The 23040-nt window shown below is 48.6% G+C and overlaps 1 protein-coding gene across 1 annotated transcript in view; it reads left to right on the top strand.

Annotated features, from left to right (window-relative positions):
• SCIN (scinderin) overlaps window positions 1-23040 on the top strand; it is a 271318-nt gene that overhangs the window by 162429 nt on the left and 85849 nt on the right. The window lies entirely within an intron of this gene.

Below are 23040 nucleotides of genomic sequence, written 5' to 3'. Positions count from 1 at the left end.
CCTCACCCATCCCACTACACTGGGACCTACCTGGGACACTACAATCCTTCCCTACCTCACCTGGTTGGGAACTACCTAGACCACTCCTCTCAGGAGCACCCCCAAATGCCTCTTCAGACTCTCTGGTACTCACCCAGAAGTCTGCCTCCATTGTAAGCTCCCTGGGGTCAGAGAACTCACACTCCACCTGGTGTTGGCATAGCTCTGGAAAATAAGGACTAGACATATGCTCTCCAGCAATTACATCACTCAGCCCCTCACATGAATTAACCAAAGTACCCTTCACCCAACCATCCAGTGACTCTGCTTTGACAAAGCACCCCACATCACCCTCCTGAGACTGGTGAGACAGTACCTGACTGTCCCTGACACTCAACCCACACTCTTCTGGGATGTTTTCACACTCCATAACCAGGACTTCTACCTGGGGGGAACCCCTCTCCCTGTCACTCTCAACTAGAGTCAGTAGAGTGTCCCTCCCACCAGTAGGAATATGACTCCCCATGCCAGTTCCCCAATCTACCTCAGAGACCCTGTGCATCACTGGAGCTACCTCATACCCCTGAACCTCCTGGCGTGTGTTAACTCCCTCCTTCAAGTAGGGCACCACCTCTCTGGGCATGTGCACTTCTTCAGCAGTACTGGATACAAGATTTTTGCTGCCACCATCTGAACTGGATTCAGCCCTCATGGCCTCCAGCTTCAGCTCTTCACAGCTCAGCTCTTGAGCTGCAATCCTTTCTTTTTCCAGGACTAAGGCTCTCTGCTCCTCAGCCCTCTCAAGCTCTGCATCTAGCTCTTCCAGACTCCGGATTCGAGCTAGGAGCCAATCATCTCTTTCTGTTCCCTCCTCAGAGCCGCTGCCCTCCTCTTCGGAGTAGTCCTCCTCCTCAGAGTCATTTGGTGGTGTTGCCTGACAACGTTTCAATTCATACTGAAACAGGGCTGACTCAAGATCCTCCCTTCTGGATTTCTTGTTCACAGCCAGTCCCCTTTCCATGCAGAATGCTTTAAGCTGCCACTTTTTATACATAAATAGGTGCCAGAAATTGACTTCCATTCTGCAAAGGCTTCACAACCAAAAACCAAAGTCCAAAAATATTAGCAATACTTCCAGGAGGACATCAGAGAACAAAAAGCAGAATCACAAGACAAGTAGTATGTGGTCACGTAGTGGTCTGAGATCAAAACAGTAGTGTACACTTAATTACTGTATGTCAAGTACAAATACAAGTCCAAATCCCGACCGCTGGTCACCAATGTTAGAAATGGGGTCTTTGGTTGACAGTCAGGTTACCCCCTGTTCAAGCAAGGACCCTCACTCTAGTTAGGATAAAAGAGAATCACCCTCAGCTAACCCCTGCTTACCCCCTTGGTAGCTTGGCAGAGCAGTAGGCTTAACCTCAGAGTGCTGGGCGTAAAGTATTTGTACCAACACACACAGTAACTTAATGAAAACACTACAAAATGACACAACACCAGTTTAGAAAAATAGGAAATATTTATCTAGACAAAACAAGACCAAAACGACAAAAATCCAACATACACAAGTCAAGTTATGATTTTTAAAAGGTTTAAAATAAAAAGAGTCTTTAGGTAGTTGTAACAACACACTAGCGCTGCTAGCGTGTAAATGTACCTGGTTTGCGTCAAAAATAACCCCGCACGGGCGGTGTGCGTCGAAAATAACCCTGCACGGTTATATGCGTTGAAAACAGCTCGGCACGGCGATGCGCGTCGAAAAAGCCAGCCCCGCGACGGTCCGAAAGTCCCGCGGCGCAGGTTGCGATCTCTCAGCCTTCGTCAGCGATGCTGCGCGTCGTTTCTCCTGCTCCGGGCGTCGATTCTTCGGTCGCGTTTCCTGCGGCGTCGTTTCTCAGCTGCGGAGCCGGCGTCGCGTCGTTTTCTCAGCCGCGATCGGATTCGCGTCGATCTTTTCTCCGCACGGCGCTCGGTGCGTGTATTTTTGTCCTTAGGCTGCCAGCCTCTCCTTTCAGGGTCCCAGGAACTGGAAGGGCACCACAGAGCAGAGTAGGGGTCTCTCCAGAGACTCCAGGTGCTGGCAGGAAGAAGTCTTTGCTATCCCTGAGACTTCAACAACAGGAGGCAAGCTCTACATCAAGCCCTTGGAGATTTCTTCTTCAAGATGGAAGGCACACAAAGTCCAGTCTTTGCCCTCTTACTCTGGCAGAAGCAGCACTGCAGGAAAGCTCCACAAAGCACAGTCTCAGGCAGGGCAGCACTTGTTCCTCAGCGATCAGCTCTTCTCCAGGCAGAGGTTCCCCTTGATTCCAGAAGTGTTTCTAAAGTTTGTAAGTTTGGGTGCCCTTCTTATACCCATTTTAGTCTTTGAAGTCACCTTTCTTCAAAGGGGACTCACACCTTCTTGTGAAATCCTGCCTTGCCCAGGCAAGGCCTCAGACACACACCAGGGGGCTGGAGACAGCATTGTCAGAGGCAGGCACAGTCCTTTCAGATGAGAGTGACCACTCCACCCCTCCCTCCTAGCAGAGATGGCTAATCAGGAAATGCAGATCACACCCCAGCTCCCTTTGTGTCACTGTCTGGTGTGAGGTGAAAAACAACCCAACTGTCAAACTGACCCAGACAGGGAATCCACAAACAAGGCAGAGTCACAGAATGGTTTAAGCAAGAAAATGCTCACTTTCTAAAAGTGGCATTTTCAAACGCACAATCTCAAAATCAACTTTACTAAAAGATGTATTTTTAAATTGTGAGTTCAGGGATCCCAAACTCCACCTGTCCATCTACTCTCTAGGGGAATCTACACTTTAATCATATTTAAAGGTAGCCCCCATATTATCCTATGAGAGAGAGACAGACCTTGCAACAGTGAAAACGAAATTGGCAGTATTTCACTGTCAGGACATATAAACCACATTACTATATGTCCTACCTTATCCATACACTGCACCCTGCCCTTGGGGCTACCTAGGGCCTACCTTAGGGGTGCCTTACATGTAAGGAAAGGGAAGGTTTAGGCCTGGCAAGTGGGTACACTTGCCAAGTCGAATTTACAGTGTAAAAATACACATACAGACACTGCAGTGGCAGGTCTGAGACATGATTACAGATCTACTTATGTGGGTGGCACAACCAGTACTGCAGGCCCACTAGTAGCATTTGATTTACAGGCCCTGGCACCTCTAGTGCACCTTACTAGGGACTTACTAGTAAATCAAATATGCCAATCATGGATAAACCACTTACATACAATTTAAACAGGAGAGCATATGCACTTTAGCACTGGTTAGCAGTGGTAAAGTGCTCAGAGTTGAAAAGCCAACAGCAACATGTCAGAAAAAATTAGGAGGCAGGAGGCAAAAAAGACTGGGGATGACCCTGCATAAGCAAAAGTCCAACAGCTATAAATAGACACCATACCAGTTTTTAAAAATAGCCAATATTTATCTAAATAAAACAAGACCAAAACATCAAAAATCTAACATACACAAGTGAAAATACGAATTTTCAAACATTAAACTTGAGTTTAGCACTTAGAAACTCAATAGCTCCAACTGGGGCTATCACAACTTTGTTGACTGAGTCGTTCCCAACAATCCGACACCACTAGCAAGGGAGTGAGGTACCAATCACGGAGTTGCACGGACCCCAAGTACAGTACCTTAAAAGTGAGGCAGAGTCAAGGACGTGGCACAGAGTTGGGGAGGTGAGGCATAGTTGGAGCCGGTGCGGCATCGGTTCCTGACTGCTACGCAGGGAAGGTGAGGCGTTGGTTCCTTATCGAGGTAATAGAGGTGAGGCGACGTCAGCGATGAAGCAGCGGTTCCTTACGATCTGGCGGAGTTGATGAGTCCGGTGGGTCATGACGCGATGGGGCGACCTCTGGGGGTCGCGGTCACCACAGGTGATGTGGCGTAGATGGGAGTCACAAAGGTTGGTGGCATTCGGGACTCACGTCTTCATGGGACTTAAGGAGTTCTGTGATGGCATTTGGCCTGCGGTGTTGGTTGCGTCGCGGCACTTCAGTGGGGACCATGGCTTTGGGTGCAAGCAGCGGTAGAAGTTCTGGAGTGGTCCTGAGTCGTGTGCGTGGTTCATCTTGTTTTTATGCCTGATTTCATTCCCAAGGTCCCAGGAACTGGAGTGGGCACCACTTGGCAAATCAGGGTCCTCAGCAGGAGAGCACAGGGGCTGGCAGGTGAAGTCTTTGATGTCTCTGAGACTTCTTAACAGGAGGCAAGCTCAGTCCAAGCCCTTGGAGAAACTTCACAAGCACGATACACAGCAAAGTCCTGTCTTTGTCCTCTCCAAAGCAGAAGCAGCAACGGCAGGCCAACACAGTAAAGCACACACAGCAAAGGGCAGTACTCCTCACAGCTCTTAAGCACTTCTCCTTGGCACAGTCTCCTCTTGCTCAAGAAGTTTTCTAAAAGTCTGGGGTTTTGGGTCCAATACTTATGCTAATTTCTTCCTTTGAAGTAGGCAAACTTCAGAGAAAATACTTTGTAATGCACAAAGACCTGTGCCTTTCCTGCCCTCCTCCCAGACACACTCTAGGGGGTTGGAGACTGCATTGTGTAAGGACAGGCACAGCCTTATTCAGGTGCAAGAATCAGCTCCTCCCCCCACTTTAGCCCAGGAAGACACATTAGCATTTGCAGGGCACACCTGTCTAGAGTAAATTCACAACCAGCCCAACTGTCGTCCTGACCCAGACATGTATTCCACAGCCAGGAAGAGGCACAGAATGGTTAAGCAAGAAAATGCCCACTTTCTAAAAGTGGCATGTTCAAACTTGCAATCTAAGGAGCAACTTCACTAAAAGGTGAATTTGTAAATTGTGAGTTCTGAGACTTCCTAATGGGAAACTACACTTAAGATATATTTCTAGGGAATCCCAATGTTAACCTATGGGAGAGCTAGGCCTTGCAATAGAGCAAAACAAATTTGGCAGCATTTCACTATCAGGACATGTAAAACACACTAGTACATGTCCTAGCTTTAAAACACACTGCACCCAGCATTTTAAGCTACCTTGGGCCTACCTTAGGGGTGCCTTACATGTACTGAAAGGGAAAGTTTAGGCCTGCAAGTGGGTGCACCTGCCTGGTCGACATTGCATTATATAACTGCATGCACAGTCACTGCAATGGCACGTCTGAGACATGTTTACAGGGCTACTCATGTGGGTGGCACAATCAGTGCTGCAGGCTTCACTATTAGCATTTGATTTACAGGCCCTGGGCACATATGGTGCACTATACTAGGGACATACTAGTAAATTAAATATGCCAATCATAGATAGCCAATCATAATCGCAATTACACAGAGAGTGCTTCCACTTTAGCACTGATCAGCAGTGGTAAAGAGCCCAGAGTACCAGAACCAGCAAAAACAAAATCCGTCACACAGTCAAAAATGCAGGAGGCAGAGACAAAAAGACAGGGGAAACCATGCCAAGGATGCCAGGTCTAACATACTGCAAAGCTTGATTAGACATCAGCTGGTGTACTGCATGAAAAACAGATTTCCTGCTGTGTCTCATTTTGCTGGTCCGCCTATTGAAGCTTCAGTACACCATCTTCAGTCCTTTACTCCAGACCACACAGATAAATGCAAGCAAAATGGCTTGTAGCACTCATGTCGCGAAAAGGAGCAGAAAAGTGAAAGTAACCATGTCATGTCATTGTTAGCTTTGGGGGCACTCCACATTCTGTCCAGGGTGCATTGCCAGTGATCTAACAATCAAGATAATTTTCATTTTAATACTTCTCCATTATTCATTTGATGGTGAGTAAACACATTGAGTATTCTCATTAGAAAGTATCCTATTTAAAAGCATTTACAATCTCAACAGCATTGAGTTATTTGTGAAACTGAGTGACTACCTCAATTAAATCAAATCTAATCAAATCATTAACATTTATAAAGCGCGCTACTCACCCGTGAGGGTCTCAAGGCGCTAGGGGACAGGGGGGGGGTTACTGCTGCTCGAATAGCCAGGTTTTTAGGAGTCTCCGGAAAGTGGAGCGGTCCTGGGTGGTCCTGAGGCTGGTGGGGAGGGAGTTCCAGGTCTTGGCCGCCAGGAAGGAAAAAGATCTCCCACCCGCCGTGGAGCGGCAGATGCGAGGGACGGCAGCGAGTGCGAGACCAGAGGAACGGAGGAGGCGGGTGGGGACGTAGAAGCTGATGCGTCGGTTGAGGTATTCCGGTCCCTTGTTGTGGAGGGCTTTGTGTGCGTGGGTGAGAAGTCGAAAGGTGATCATTTTGCTGACTGGGAGCCAATGCAGGTGTCTCAGGTGTGCGGAGATGTGGCTGTTGCGGGGTATGTCGAGGATGAGGCGTGCCGATGCGTTTTGAATGCGTTGCAGGCGATTTCGGAGTTTGGCTGTGGTCCCGGCGTAGAGGGTGTTGCCGTAGTCCAGGCGGCTCGTGACGAGGGCGTGGGTCACGGTTTTTCTAGTGTCGGCGGGGATCCAGCGGAAGATCTTGCGGAGCATGAGGAGGGTAAGGAAGCAGGCGGAGGACACGGCGTTGACTTGCTTACTCATGGTGAGAAGAGGGTCCAAGATGAATCCGAGGTTGCGGGCGTGGTCTGTGGGGGTCGGTGCGGTGCCGAGGGCCGTGGGCCACCAGGAGTCGTCCCAGGCGGACGGGGTGTTGCCGAGGATGAGAACTTCAGTTTTTTCAGAGTTCAGCTTTAGGCGGCTGAGCTTCATCCAATCTGCGACATCCTTCATACCCTCTTGTAGGTTGGTCTTGGCGCTGGCGGGGTCCTTGGTGAGGGAGAGTATAAGTTGGGTGTCGTCGGCGTAGGAGGTGATGATGATGTCGTGCTTGCGAACGATGTTGGCGAGGGGGCTCATGTAGACATTGAAGAGTGTCGGGCTGAGCGATGAGCCTTGTGGGACGCCGCAGATGATCTTGGTGGGTTCTGAGCGAAACGGAGGGAGGTAAACTCTTTGGGAACGGTTTGAGAGGAAGGAGGCGATCCAGTCCAGGGCCTGGCCTTGGATCCCGGTGGAGCGGAGGCGGGTGATTAGGGTGCGGTGACAGACGGTGTCGAAGGCAGCCGAGAGGTCGAGGAGAATGAGGGCGACTGTTTCACCGTTGTCCATCAGGGTTCTGATGTCGTCAGTGACTGAGATGAGGGCGGTTTCCGTGCTGTGGTTGATTCGGAATCCGGTTTGTGAAGGGTCGAGCAGGTTGTTGTTTTCCAGGAAGGTGGTCAGCTGTTTGTTGACGGTCTTCTCTATTACCTTGGCTGGAAAAGGCAGAAGAGAGATGGGGCGGAAGTTTTTAAGGTTGGTCGGGTCAGCCGTAGGTTTCTTTAGTAGGGCGTTGACTTCAGCGTGTTTCCAGCATTCGGGGAAGGTAGCAGAAGAAAAAGAAGAGTTGATGACGGTCTGGAGGTGCGGGGCGATGATGTCGTCGGCTTTGTTAAAGATGAAGTGAGGACAGGGGTCCGAAGGGGCGCCGGAGTGGATAGAGTTCATGATGGATTTGGTTTCTTCAGTGTTGATGTGGGTCCAGTTGTTGAGGGTAATGGCCGGGGATGCGGGTTCGGTGGTGTTATGTTGGGTCTGTTGTCCGAAGCTGTCGTGGAGGTCGCTGATCTTGCGATGGAAGAAAGTGGCGAGGGATTCGCACAGATCCTGTGAGGGCGTGACGGCGCTGGCGTTGGCGTTGGGGTTGGAGAACTCCTTGACGATGCTGAAGAGTTCTCGGCTGTTGTGGCTGTTTTTGTCCAGTCTGTCGGTGAAAAAGTTCTTTTTAGCAGCGCGGATCAGGCGGTGGTGTTTGCGGGTAGCGTTCTTGAGGGCGGTCATGTTGTCCGTGGTGTGGTCCTTGCGCCAGGCCTTCTCGAGGGCGTGACAAGTTTTCTTTGATTCTTTGAGTGTGTCAGAGAACCAGAGAGGTTTTTTGGTGTTGGTCTGTCGATGCGTGCGTTTGATGGGAGCAAGGTTGTCTGTGCAGTTGGAGATCCAGTTTGTGAGGTTGAGGGCTGCGTTGTTGGGGTCGGTGGTGAGGGTGGTGTAATTACCATTAAGGGAAATGGTAATGCACACACTCTCATTTAATGCCACTTGTCGAAACTAGGATGTGTATCGTATTTTCGGTATGTATGACACATTATTACATTTAATTGATTTTATAAAGACTTTTCACCTTTATATATAATGAGTATTGAAGGAAGGCCTAGCACTAGCTGTGCAATAAAGTAAAACATATGTTTCATTGATTTAAACAGGAAGAGGTGGTTAAACATCATTTGAAGGGCCCTTGAGATCACAGTTCTGGGCTGGATCCTATGAATGAATGTCATCTCCAAACTTCCATTCTTTACTTGAGTAGCTGCTGATAGGGCTCCTTAGTAGTTGGCAATTTGAGGTGATTGGATACGTGGACAGTTCTTTCAAACAAACGTAAACTAACGGATGGTAGAGATGAGTTTGAGTCTTAGCATGTTATAACATTTTCTAAGAAGCATGCTATGAAGAGGAATAATTTTGGATTGCGTAGAAAGGCATTGAAATGCTCAAATGTATATGTGGCTTATTCCCAGGAACAAGTAACAGCGTACTGGGAGTTGATGCCAGTGTGATTTCACCCCCATGACATCTGGGCCCCTTGGAGTGTTACCTGATTGTTCATGCCTCTTAGGGGGAAGGAGATGATACCACAGATCAAGCTCCTGCACCTCACCCACAATAGCCACTTCTCCGACCCTGACTAAGATGCTAACTGACACTGCACTGCTTATTTCTCTGGCTGCCTGCGCCACCCCACCAAGGTGTGCCTAATTCTGGCTGACTATGCACATACTTACATCCGATTGCTTGCAACTCCTTCTCTACCTGTTGTTCCCTTCCCCTTGTTATCAAGAGAGCCTCAAGTACTGTAATTGGTAATGCCATTGCTTCAAACAGTTGTCCTGTGCCACTGGCAATGTATGCAGCTTGTTCTCACTGTTCTGTGTTGCTGAATGAACCCTCAATAAAAAGAAAATGCAGGTAGATACACATTTGCATAGCTGCCAAATTTCATCTGTGACTCATTCAATAAATCCTGAATTTCTGGCCAAAAACTTTTCAGAAGCATTTGGCTTTATTTGTAGCAGTAAAATCAAAACTACAAGTCCTAGACTGCAAACATTTGGCAAATAAGTGAAGGCTGAAGGTGCCACATGTGCAGAAAGAGCAGATGATGGACAGAATGCAGAATAAATCAAACAGTCACATCCTGACACGATCTGAGGATAATCCATAATTTCTTTCCTGCTTACTATGCCACCCCAGTTTGGACCCAGACATATGCAAACTAGTCTTGACCCTACTCCCCATGGGAACAATCCAGTCCAAAATGCCAAAACAGGTCCTTCCTGGACTGGAAACAAGCACCTGGCACCAATTTCAGATTATCACCCCTTATCAGCCAGGTCAGCTTGAATTCAGTGGCACAGTGAGCACAGGATCCACATCTGGGCATACCCTTCCCACTTAGAGCAATTAAAGCAAAAAAAAAACAGATGATGGACAAAATGCAGAACAAATCAAACATTCACCCACATTTACGGATCTGAGTATGATCCATCATTCTTCTTGCTCACTATGTCACTCAACTTTGGACTCAGCCAAATGCAAATCGGTGTTGACCCTGCTCCCCATGGGAAGAGTCCAGCCTGAACTGCCAAGCCAGGTCCTCCCTGGAATACAGACAAGCATCCTGGGATCAGTTTCAGGGCATTACTGCTCATCAGCCAGGTTAGCTTGAATCCAGTGGCACAGTGAGCATGATACCCATGTCTGAGCATACCCTTCAAACTTAGAACAACAAAAGCAAAAACAACAGATGATGGAGATAATGCAGAGCAAATCAAACATCCACCCCTAATCACAAATCAGGGTTAACCCCCTCATTGCTTTCCCTCACCATGCCAGCCCAGTTTGGCACCAGCCATTGCCAAATTGGTTTTGATCCTGTCCCCATGGGAGCAGTCGGGACTAAACTGCCAAACCAGGTCCTCCCTAGAATGGAGGCAAGCATCCTGGGACCGGTTTGAAAATATTACCTCTCATCAGTCAGACTAGCATGAATCCAGTATCACAGTGAGCACAATACCTAAGTCTGGGCATACCCTGGGTTTAATCCATCATTTTTTTTACCTACCATGCCACCCCAGTTTGGATCCAGCCATATGCAAATCAGTCTTGCCCCTGCTCCCCATGGGAACAGTCAAGCCCGAACTGCCAAGTCAGGTCCTCCCTAGACCATAAACAAGCACCCTGAGACCAGGTTCAGGGTATCACTCCTCATTAGCCAGGATAGCCTAAATCCAGTGGCACAGTGAGCATGGGTCCCACATCTGGGCATATCCTTCCCACTTAGGACAAGAAAAGCAAAAATAATAGATGATGGACTGAATGTGGAACAAATCAAACCTTCACCCCCAGTAAAAGATCAGGATCAAGACTGATTTGCATATGGCTGTGTCCAAACTGGAATGGCATGGCAAGCAAAAGCACTCATGGGTTAAACCCAGATCTGTGACTGGGGATGAATGTTTGATTTGTTCCATATTCCGTCCATCATCTGTTCTTTTGTGTTTGCTGCCCTAAGTGGGAAGAGTATGCCCAGACTTAGGTCACATGCTCGCTGTGCCACCATACTCACTCTAGCCTGGTTCATGAAAGGGTGATATGCCAAAACCAGTTTCAGGGTGCTTGTTTCTTGTTCTGGGAGGATCTTGTCTGGCTGTTTGGGCTGTACTGTTCCCATGAGGAGCAAAGACTGATTTGTATATGACTGGGTCCAAAGTGTAATGGCATATGGGGCATAAACGTTAATGGAATAAACCCAGATCTGTGACTGTGGGTAAATGTTTGATTTGTTTTGTATTCCATACATCATCTGTTTTTTTTTGCAATTGAAGGTACCACATTTGGCATTGCCCATTTGGTTGCTATTCGTTTGCACACCTATACATTTACAATTAAAATGAAAACATACATGCATTGCTTTTGTTTTAATGCATGTTTGTTTTCAAAGAATTGCTTTTGTTATGGCATCAACACAGAGGAATCTTTTGAAATCCTCTACTCTGCTGGGCTATCAATTGTTTTCATTAGCCTATAAATGTTCACTCTTAAAAGAAGTCCAATGGCCTCATGAAAAATGTCTTTATAACATTCAGGAGCTTCCAAAACGCTGCACAACAACATGTTGTTATTTTAGTTATTACAATATAGTTGTTACAACAACATGTCCTTGTACTAGGAAAATGTTGTAGCTGCTCGACTGTAATAAATGATTACAGTTGATTTGTGACGTTACAGTGCCTGCCGCAAGAGACAGCAAACAGAGTAAAGGATAGGCAATGGAACGGAATTACAACTGCTAATTAACTTTGAAACTAAGAGCTAGTTTTTTAGCTCTTCTGAACTCTTTTCCTCAAATTATTAGTCATAGCACACAGGAACCATTTATGGAAGTATGTTTATTATTGGTACAACTATGGTTCATTACATGGAACCAGGAATTTCAGAGTTAACATACATGATGATCTGTAGTCTTTCTGGAACTTATATATAAGACCTCATATTCTATGTTTGTGCACACGTTACTGGATGCATATTGTTGTATGTAATGTCTCACTACATTTAATCTAAATATTTGCAACTATACTTGTTCACATGAAAGAAACAGAGTCTTCGAGTTAAGCTTTTGGAGGAATGTAGTTATGAGACCATGCATTATAAACACTAAGGGCCAGATTTAAGAACGTCCTAGTGCCACATTCCACCACATTAGGGTCGTTTTTCTGACACTCTTGTGACGTTAAGGTGACAAAAACGGTGTGTCACATTTACAAAGTGCCGCCATGCACACATAGCGTCACTATGTAAACCCTTGCACCACATTATGCCTGCACCAGGTATAATGTATGCAAGGGGGGCGTTTCGGCATTAGGAGGGCCAAATAAATGGTGCAGTGGAATCTATGAGATTCCACTGCGCCATTTCTAGAGTCATTTTTAATGCCTGCCTAAGGCAGGCGTTAAAATGAGGCTCCCCTTGTTTTCAAAGGGCTTGCTGTCACTTTGCAGGATTAGCGTCAATAATTTTGGGCTTAATCTGCAAAGCGCCATACTAGCATCAAAAATGATTACGCTAGTACCCTAACATGCACCATGGTGCACCGTTACATAGATATGGCACATACATGATGGCGTTAGGGGAGTCGCAATGGGTTGCAAGAAAAGTAGCGCATCATGACATGATGTGCCACTTTTCATATTTTGCCCCTAAATACTTCTGTCTCGTGCACAGAAAGAGTATTATAAGCCACCTCAGAGTTCCATGACCTGATGAAGAAAAATTGGCCTTCAGTCTCGTTTACCTACGGTCACTCCTCGGTGACTTGCACATATTCATTTAATATACAGCAGAGGGTTATTTATCCCATATGTAATTGAGAGGTGAGGGATTTGCTTCTCTTTTCAGACACAAGTTGCGATTTCCACCGGATTGTTTTCTGAAATCATCACCAATAATTGTTTGAAAACTAAAGTCCGCTTCTGAAAAATAATACTTGCATTCATCCTCTGCTCAGCCAGTCAAGAATTTGGGTATTTCTTAAAGCAGACCCTGGTGTATTTTTGTTATAGTAATTGTTAGACCTGACAGCCTTAGGGTAGTCACCCCTAACTTTTTGCCTGCCTCCCTCCACTTTGTGGATACTGTTTTTGCTGGTTTTTAGACTCTGCGCACTTTACCACTGCTAACCAGTGCTAAAGTGCATATGCTCTCTCTCTGTAAACATGGTAACTTTGGATCCTACCTGATTGAACTATTTAATCTACTTATAAGTCCCCAGTAATGTGCACTCCAGGTGCCTAGGGCCTATAGATTAAATGCTACTAGTGGACCTGCAGCACGGATTGTGCCACCCACTTAAGTAGCCCCTTTTCCTTGTCTCAGGCCTACCATTGCTAGGCCTGTGTGGGCAGTTTCACTGCCACCTCGACTTGGCATTTAAAAGTACCTGCCAAGCATAGAGCTCCCCTTTTTCTACATATAAGTCACCCTTAATGTGTGCCCTGGGTATCCCCTAGAGCAGGGTGCTGTGTAGGTAAAAGGCAGGACATGTACCTGTGTAGTTATATGTCCTGGTAGTGTAAAAAACCCTCAATTCGTTTTTGCACTGCTGTGAGACCTGCTCCCTTCATAGGCTAACATTGGGGCTGCCCTCATACACTGTTGAAGTGGCAGCTGCTGATCTGAAAGGAGCAGGGAGGTCATATTTAGTATGGCCAGAATGGTAATACAAAATCCTACTGACTGGTGAAGTCGGATTTAATATTACTATTCTAGAAATGCCACTTTTAGAAAGTGAGCATTTCTTTGCACTTAAATCCTTCTGTGCCTTACAATCCACGTCTGGCTAGGTTTAGTTGACAGCTCCTTGTGCATTCACTCAGACACACCCCAAACACAGGGTACTCAGCCTCACTTGCATACATCTGCATTTTGAATGGGTCTTCCTGGGCTGGGAGGGTGGAGGGCCTACCCTCACACAAAGGACTGCCACACCCCCTACTGGGACCCTGGCAGACAGGATTGAACTGAAAGGGGACCTGGTGCACTTCTTAGCCACTCTTTGAAGTCTCCCCCACTTCAAAGGCACATTTGGGTATAAAACAGGGCCTCTGCCCTACCTCATCAGACACTTGCTGGAGAAGAATCCTGAACCAGAAACTACATCCTGCCAAGAAGAACTGCCTGGCTGCTCAAAGGACTCACCTGTCTGCTTTCTACAAAGGACTGCTGTCTTGCTGTTGCCCTGCTGCCTTGCTGAACTCTTGTCTGGCTGTGAAAGTGCTCTCCAAGGGCTTGGATAGAGCTTGCCTCCTGTTCCTTGAAGTCTCAGGACCAAAAAGACTTCTTCCTTTCACTTGGACGCTCCGTGCGCCGAAAATTTCGACGCACAGCTTGTTTCGCGGCGAGAAAAACGCCGCACACCGACGCTGATCGACGCGACGCCCTCGGGACGATCGAGACTTCGACGCACAACCTCGCAAGGACAAAGCCGCCCGACTTTCCAGGAGAAATCGACGCGACGCCTACCGTGAGTGCGAAACTTTGACGCACGTCCTCGCAAGGACAACGCCGCCCGACTTCCCAGGAGAAATCGACGCAACGCCTGCCGTGAGACCAAACTTTCGACGCACGGCCTCGCAAGGACAACGCCGCCCGACTTCCAAGGAGAAATCGACGCGACGCCTACCGTGAGATCGAAACTTCGACGCGCAGCCCCGCAGAATGACGCGCAGCCGGAAAACAAGCAGGAGAATCCACGCACAGACCCGGGACATCTGGTAATCCCCGCGAACCACAAAAAGAGACTGTCTGCGCGCCGGAAAACGACGCCCGACTTCCCCGCGTGGAAAAGAACGACGCAAGTCTGTGTGTGCTGAGAGGAAATCGACGCACACACCCCTTTTTCCACGCATCTCTTCACCTGTGGCCCTCTGAGGAGATTTTCCACCAGAAACAAGGTACTTTGTGCTTGAAAGACACTTTATTACATTCTAAAGACTTAAGACCCTTTATATCACTTTCCTGTGATAGTTCTACAATTTTCCATTGCATCTTTATTCTTTTTGACCTACAATTATCCTGATAAATATTATATATTTTTCTAAACACTGTGTGGTGTATTTTTGTGGTGCTATACGGTGGTATTGTATGACTTATTGCACAAATACTTTACACATTGCCTTCTAAGTTAAGCCTGACTGCTCGTGCCAAGCTACCAGAGGGTGGGCACAGGATAATCTTGGATAGTGTGTGACTTACCCTGACTAGAGTGAGGGCTTTTGCTTGGACAGAGGGTAACCTGACTGCCAACCAAAAACCCCATTTCTAACATTGGTGATCAGCGGTGAGGATAGGACTTGTATTTGTGCAGTGACATACAGTAGCTAAGTATTTCACTACCTACCCACAGTTGAAGGTCAACTTGGTTTTTATCTCTTTTTGAAAATCCGTTTTTTCCTGACAATTTTCAAAAACTAAATCCTCACTCAACATGTCTCTGACTGGGTCTCAGACAGGGGACTTTGACCTAGTCCAGTTGGATACATACACGGTCAAACAACTAAGAGGATTCTGCAGGGCATTAAGGGTACCCACCCAAGGGGCCTCCAGAAAAGAGGACTTTCAAGTGGCGCTGAGGGCCTGGGCAGAAGCCCATTTAGAGGATGATGAGGAAGAGGAGCCAGAAAATGGCCCCTCAGAAGGATTTTCACTATCTATGGATGGTGTTACCACTGCAATTGTGCACCCTTCCAGACCAGGGAGCAGTGTCTCCATGCAAAGCCTGACCGCAGAGGAAAGGAGAGAGGAAAGGGAGTTCCAATTGCAAATGGCAAAACTGAAAATTGAGGCACAACAGGAGGAGAGGAGGGCAGAAAGAAAAGCCAAACAAGCTGAGGCTGAAAGAGCAGCCAAACAGATTGAAGCTGAAAGAACAGCCAAACAAGCAGAAGCTGAAAGAACAGCCAAACAAGTGGAAGCTGAAAGAGCTTTGGCTGAAAAGAAACTATTGTTGGCTCATGAACTGAGTCTCAAGGAGCTGGAGATCAAGGCAAGACAGTCTGAATCCAGCAATAATGGTGGCAGCATACAGACTGGACCTGCTGGAGAAAAGAAGGTTTGTATACCCAAAAATGTGGTGCCCAGTTTTGTGGTGGGAGATGACATAGATAAATGGTTAGCTGCTTATGAAGTTGCACTAAGGGCTCATGAGGTTCCTGAAGGGCAATGGGGGGTAGCTATGTGGGGTTATGTGCCGCCATTGGGGAGGGACACACTTCTCACATTGGATCCACCGGATCAAAACACATTCCCACTCCAGAAAGCCACTTTACTTGCCAAGTTTGGGCTGACCCCTGAGGGATACCGTCAGAGGTTCAGGGACAGCACCAAACAAACCACACAAACATGGGTAGATTTCTTTGATTTCTCTAGTAAGGCACTGAATGGATGGGTGCGGGGCAACAAAGTAGCAGATTATAAAGGTTTATATGACTTGATCCTGAGAGAGCATATGCTTAATGTTACTTATACCGATTTGCGCCAGCACCTAGTGGATAGTAAGCTGACTGATCCCAGGAAGCTTGCTGAGGAGGCGGACCTCTGGGTTAGCACCAGAGTGTCCAAAAAGGTACCTGGGGGGGACTCCCACAAAGGTGGTCAGGGTTCCCAACAGAAGAAAGAGGGGGGAGATAAACTTACAGATAAGGAACTCTCTAAAGGCCCCCAAAAGAATTCCCAGGGAGGGGGTGGCAACCCTTCCTTTTCCAAATTTGGGAAAAAGCCAGGGACATTTGACAGGTCAGGAAAATCTAGCCCCAAATGCATGGAGTGTTACCAGTATGGTCACTATAAAGGCGATCCCCAGTGCCCCAAGAGGGCACCGTCCACTACTGGACAGGTCCCTGGGTTGACTAGTGTAGCGCTCGGTGGGGAGATGGACCCAGATAGCTGTGGCGGACAGGTAGAGATTTCCCTAGTGTCCCTGGGAGAAGGAGAAATGATGTCCAAGGTCCACATGCCTAAAAATACTTCCAAGTACCGGCAGTGGGTCCTCATTGATGGACAGAAGGTGGAGGCTCTGCGTGACACAGGAGCCAGTATGACTACTATCAAGAGTCAGCTGGTGTCCACAGAGCAGATAATCCCTAATACATTCCACCAGGTCATAGTCGCTGACAATCGCGAGAGTCACCTACCGGTGGCTCGGGTTCCCTTTGAGTGGGGGGGGGTCTCTGGTATTCTGAAAGTAGCTGTGAGTCCTGCCATGCCTGTAGATTGTCTGTTAGGCAATGATCTAGAGCATACTGCTTGGAAGGAAGTAGAGCTCAGATCTCACCTGGAGATGTTAGGGTTACCTGAGTGGGTCTGCATGACCACCCGGTCCATGGCTGACCGAGAGGGAAGTCAAGGGCATCTGGAGCCTGGAACGATGGCCCAGAGAGCTGCCAAGAGGAGGGACGAGGGGCGCGGGAAACCGGCCCCAGAAGTTCCCACAGTGGCTGACGGGGCTCCTGAGGAGGAGACTCCCGAGCCAACTGGGGAAGACATTGCCACCCTAGGTGACTTACCTGAGCTTGCTGGCTGGCAAGTTGAGGGTGGACCCACCAGGGAGGAATTCTGCAAGGCGCAGAAAGAGTGTCCCACTCTAGAAGGGTTGAGGAAACAAGCCTTAAACCAGGCAGCAGGTGACGCCTCTGGCAATCACCACCTATATTGGGAGAATGATCTCCTCTACAGTGAGCCTAGGGTTCCGGTCTTTGGGGCAGCCCGTGTGCTGGTGGTCCCCCAATGTTACCGAGCCTTCCTACTGGGTCTGGCTCACGACATTCCCCTGGCAGGACATTTGGGACAAGACAAGACCTTCAACAGGCTTGTCACCCACTTTCACTGGCCCAAAATGAGGACACACTCAGACAAATTCTGCAGGGCTTGTCCTACCTGCCAGGCTAGTGGTAAAGCAGGAAAGAGGGTTAAAACCCCCCTGATTCCACTTCCTGTCGTTGGCACCCCCTTTGAAAGGGTGGGCGTCGACATTGTTGGCCCCTTGGACCCCAAAACTGCCTTAGGCAACAGGTTTATCCTGGTTTTGGTGGACCATGCCACCCGGTACCCAGAGGCAATCCCTCTGAGGACCGTAACTGCATCGGTGGTAGCCAGAACCCTGATGGGGATATTTACCCGTGTGGGATTCCCCAAGGAGATAGTGTCTGACAGAGGCACTAACTTCAGGTCCGCGTACTTGAAGCATCTGTGGGATGCGTGTGGTGTAACCTACAAGTTCACCACACCCTATCACCCCCAGTCTAATGGGCTTGTGGAGAGATTCAACAAGACCCTGAAAGGCATGATTGGTGGCCTCCCTGAGGCCATGAGGCGTAAATGGGACGTCCTCTTACCATGCCTTCTCTTTGCTTACAGAGAGGTCCCCCAGAGGGGGGTAGGGTTCAGTCCCTTTGAGCTTCTCTATGGGTACCCCGTCAGGGGACCCTTAAGCATTGTCAAGGAGGGATTGGAGAACTCTCCAAAGACACCCCCTCAGGACGTGGTCAGCTACATGTTGGCCCTCCGCAATCAGATGACCCGCTTCTGGAAAGAGGCCCAAAGTAACCTGGAGGCCAGTCAAGAGGTGATGAAACAATGGTATGACCAGAAGGCCACTCTGGTAGAGTTTCAACCTGGAGACAAAGTGTGGGTAATGGAGCCAGTAGAGCCCAGAGCTCTCCAGGACCGCTGGTCTGGCCCATTTGAAATAAAGGAGCGGAAAGGGGAGGCCACTTACCTAGTGGACCTCCAAACCCCTAGGAACCCCCTAAGGGTGCTCCACGTGAACCGACTAAAAGCTCATTTTGAGAGGTCGGAGATCAACATGCTTCTGGTCACAGATGAAGGAATGGAAGAGGAGAGTGAACCTCTCCCTGACCTCCTCTCTGCCCACGAAGGTGATGGGTCCGTAAGCGGGGTCATTCTGTATGACTCCCTGACTCTAAACCAGAAAGGAGACTGCTATGAGCTGTTGGAGCAGTTCTCCCCCCTCTTCTCCCTTACTCCTGGACTGACCCACCTCTGTGTTCATGATATTGACACCGGTGACAGTCTCCCTGTGAAGAACAAAATTTACAGGTTGTCAGATAAGGTGAAGGCCAGCATCAAGGAGGAGGTCTCCAAGATGTTGACACTAGGGGTTATTGAGAAGTCCAGTAGTCCCTGGGCCAGCCCAGTGGTGTTGGTCCCTTATGCTACTGCCCCATGCGCGAATCCAGAACTCCGGTTCTGCGTGGACTACCGGGGTCTCAACTCAGTCACACGGACTGATGCTCACCCCATCCCCCGAGCTGATGAGCTCGTGGACAGGCTAGGCGCTGCCAAGTTCCTGAGTACGTTTGATCTTACTTCAGGGTACTGGCAGATCGCCCTGACTGAGGGGGCTAAGGAAAGGTCCGCCTTTTCCACCCCTGACGGCCATTACCAGTTCCGGGTGATGCCGTTTGGATTGAAAAATGCCCCCGCTACCTTCCAACGGTTGGTTAACGGGGTCCTGGCTGGCAAGGATGCCTTCTGTGCAGCCTACCTGGATGACATAGCTGTCTACAGTTCCAGCTGGGAGGAACACCTGCTCCACCTCAAGGAGGTGCTTCAGGCCCTGCAACAGGCAGGCCTGACCATCAAGGCTAGTAAGTGCCAGATTGGGCAGGGTTCCGTGGTGTACTTGGGACACCTAGTAGGTGGTGGCAAGGTGCAGCCACTCCAGGCCAAGATCGAAACTATCAAGGCCTGGCAACCACCTCGAACCCAGACTGAGGTGAGAGCCTTTTTAGGCCTCACCGGATACTACCGCAGGTTTGTCAAGGGCTATGGTACCATTGTGTCCCCCTTGACAGAACTCACGTCCAAGAAACAACCTAGGTTGGTGAATTGGACAGAGGCTTGTCAGAAAGCCTTTGACGCCCTGAAGGAAGCCATGTGCACGGCCCCCGTGCTCAAGGCCCCTGACTACTCCCAGGAATTTATCGTGCAGACAGACGCTTCAGAGCATGGCATAGGGGCAGTTCTAGCACAGCTAAATGAGGAGGGCAGAGATCAACCGGTAGTCTTTATTAGCAGAAGACTATTACCACGGGAACAGAGGTGGAGTGCTATTGAAAGAGAAGCTTTTGCTGTGGTCTGGGCACTGAAGAAGCTGAGACCCTACCTGTTTGGGACTCACTTCCTAGTTCAGACAGACCACAGGCCCCTCAGATGGCTCATGCAGATGAGGGGTGAGAATCCAAAACTCTTGAGGTGGTCCATTTCCCTACAGGGGATGGACTTTACGGTGGAACATCGCCCAGGGGTTGACCACGCCAATACTGATGGTCTCTCCAGGTACTTCCGCCTTAGCGATGAGAGCTCCCAAGAGGTCGGGTAGCTCTCCCCACTTTCAGCTGGGGGGGACACATGTTAGACCTGACAGCCTTAGGGTAGTCACCCCTAACTTTTTGCCTGCCTCCCTCCACTTTGTGGATACTGTTTTTGCTGGTTTTTAGACTGCTAACCAGTGCTAAAGTGCATATGCTCTCTCTCTGTAAACATGGTAACTTTGGATCCTACCTGATTGAACTATTTAATCTACTTATAAGTCCCCAGTAATGTGCACTCCAGGTGCCTAGGGCCTATAGATTAAATGCTACTAGTGGACCTGCAGCACGGATTGTGCCACCCACTTAAGTAGCCCCTTTTCCTTGTCTCAGGCCTACCATTGCTAGGCCTGTGTGGGCAGTTTCACTGCCACCTCGACTTGGCATTTAAAAGTACCTGCCAAGCATAGAGCTCCCCTTTTTCTACATATAAGTCACCCTTAATGTGTGCCCTGGGTATCCCCTAGAGCAGGGTGCTGTGTAGGTAAAAGGCAGGACATGTACCTGTGTAGTTATATGTCCTGGTAGTGTAAAAAACCCTCAATTCGTTTTTGCACTGCTGTGAGACCTGCTCCCTTCATAGGCTAACATTGGGGCTGCCCTCATACACTGTTGAAGTGGCAGCTGCTGATCTGAAAGGAGCAGGGAGGTCATATTTAGTATGGCCAGAATGGTAATACAAAATCCTACTGACTGGTGAAGTCGGATTTAATATTACTATTCTAGAAATGCCACTTTTAAAAAGTGAGCATTTCTTTGCACTTAAATCCTTCTGTGCCTTACAATCCACGTCTGGCTAGGTTTAGTTGACAGCTCCTTGTGCATTCACTCAGACACACCCCAAACACAGGGTACTCAGCCTCACTTGCATACATCTGCATTTTGAATGGGTCTTCCTGGGCTGGGAGGGTGGAGGGCCTACCCTCACACAAAGGACTGCCACACCCCCTACTGGGACCCTGGCAGACAGGATTGAACTGAAAGGGGACCTGGTGCACTTCTTAGCCACTCTTTGAAGTCTCCCCCACTTCAAAGGCACATTTGGGTATAAAACAGGGCCTCTGCCCTACCTCATCAGACACTTGCTGGAGAAGAATCCTGAACCAGAAACTACATCCTGCCAAGAAGAACTGCCTGGCTGCTCAAAGGACTCACCTGTCTGCTTTCTACAAAGGACTGCTGTCTTGCTGTTGCCCTGCTGCCTTGCTGAACTCTTGTCTGGCTGTGAAAGTGCTCTCCAAGGGCTTGGATAGAGCTTGCCTCCTGTTCCTTGAAGTCTCAGGACCAAAAAGACTTCTTCCTTTCACTTGGACGCTCCGTGCGCCGAAAATTTCGACGCACAGCTTGTTTCGCGGCGAGAAAAACGCCGCACACCGACGCTGATCGACGCGACGCCCTCGGGACGATCGAGACTTCGACGCACAACCTCGCAAGGACAAAGCCGCCCGACTTTCCAGGAGAAATCGACGCGACGCCTACCGTGAGTGCGAAACTTTGACGCACGGCCTCGCAAGGACAACGCCGCCCGACTTCCCAGGAGAAATCGACGCGACGCCTGCCGTGAGACCAAACTTTCGACGCACGGCCTTGCAAGGACAACGCCGCCCGACTTCCAAGGAGAAATCGACGCGACGCCTACCGTGAGATCGAAACTTCGACGCGCAGCCCCGCAGAACGACGTGCAGCCGGAAAACAAGCAGGAGAATCCACGCACAGACCCGGGACATCTGGTAATCCCCGCGAACCACAAAAAGAGACTGTCTGCGCGCCGGAAAACGACGCCCGACTTCCCCGCGTGGAAAAGAACGACGCAAGTCTGTGTGTGCTGAGAGGAAATCGACGCACACACCCCTTTTTCCACGCATCTCTTCACCTGTGGCCCTCTGAGGAGATTTTCCACCAGAAACAAGGTACTTTGTGCTTGAAAGACACTTTATTACATTCTAAAGACTTAAGACCCTTTATATCACTTTCCTGTGATAGTTCTACAATTTTCCATTGCATCTTTATTCTTTTTGACCTACAATTATCCTGATAAATATTATATATTTTTCTAAACACTGTGTGGTGTATTTTTGTGGTGCTATACGGTGGTATTGTATGACTTATTGCACAAATACTTTACACATTGCCTTCTAAGTTAAGCCTGACTGCTCGTGCCAAGCTACCAGAGGGTGGGCACAGGATAATCTTGGATAGTGTGTGACTTACCCTGACTAGAGTGAGGGCTTTTGCTTGGACAGAGGGTAACCTGACTGCCAACCAAAAACCCCATTTCTAACAGTAATCCATCTCCACATAGTATAGTGCCAGTTAATGGTGTAAGTGTCACTCATTGCGCTAAACACATAACTTTCAAAGTTTCCATTCAAAGGACTCAAGCTGGAAGTGATAACACCACGACAGTAACTCTCAAAAAGAATAACATCACAATCTGTGGTTTTGCTCATTACCAGTTGCAGATATCTACGTTACTTTCAGATGGCAGGCACCCTGGAGATAGTGTATTACTTCTTTAGCTGCCTTTCCCTTCTCTCCCTTAACTGTACAGGAGACCCACACCCCTTGGCTTCCTGGCCGAGTCAACTCAAGGTCAACATTAACCGTGCAGTTACTGTAAATGTAAATAAGTTGTGAACATTGTTCACAAAAGACCCCAGCCTCCTTTGCGTGGCCAATCTTGGAAACAAATATGGGGATGAGATGAATATCATAGGACAATGCCTGCACAAACTCAGTAAAGGAAATGCACATCAGAGGCTTCATTGTGTATCTGCTCATGTTTCCGCCATGGCAAATCTTTAAACCGGTGTGCCATGGTGCTAACGAGAACAGTGCGCCCAAATACAAGGAATCTGCTACCACAACGGCAGCCGCAAACTTGGGATCGCCCTTGAGGCAGAGCATTCAGTGAAATATGGAGCGGTTGCTTTAATCAGTGTTTTGCTGTGCAGGAGGCATCTGCCTACAATTTAGTTGGGGAGATAGAGATACCCCTGCAGGTGGGTGCAGTGAGTGACTGCACCTGCCTGCAGGGAGATGTCTTAGGGGTCCATGGGATC

The sequence above is a fragment of the Pleurodeles waltl genome, chromosome 10 (genome assembly GCF_031143425.1).
Source record: "Pleurodeles waltl isolate 20211129_DDA chromosome 10, aPleWal1.hap1.20221129, whole genome shotgun sequence".
Classification (NCBI taxonomy): Eukaryota; Metazoa; Chordata; class Amphibia; order Caudata; family Salamandridae; genus Pleurodeles; species Pleurodeles waltl.
Note: the sequence above shows the minus strand (reverse complement) of the source record. Positions and strands in the feature narration are given on the sequence as shown.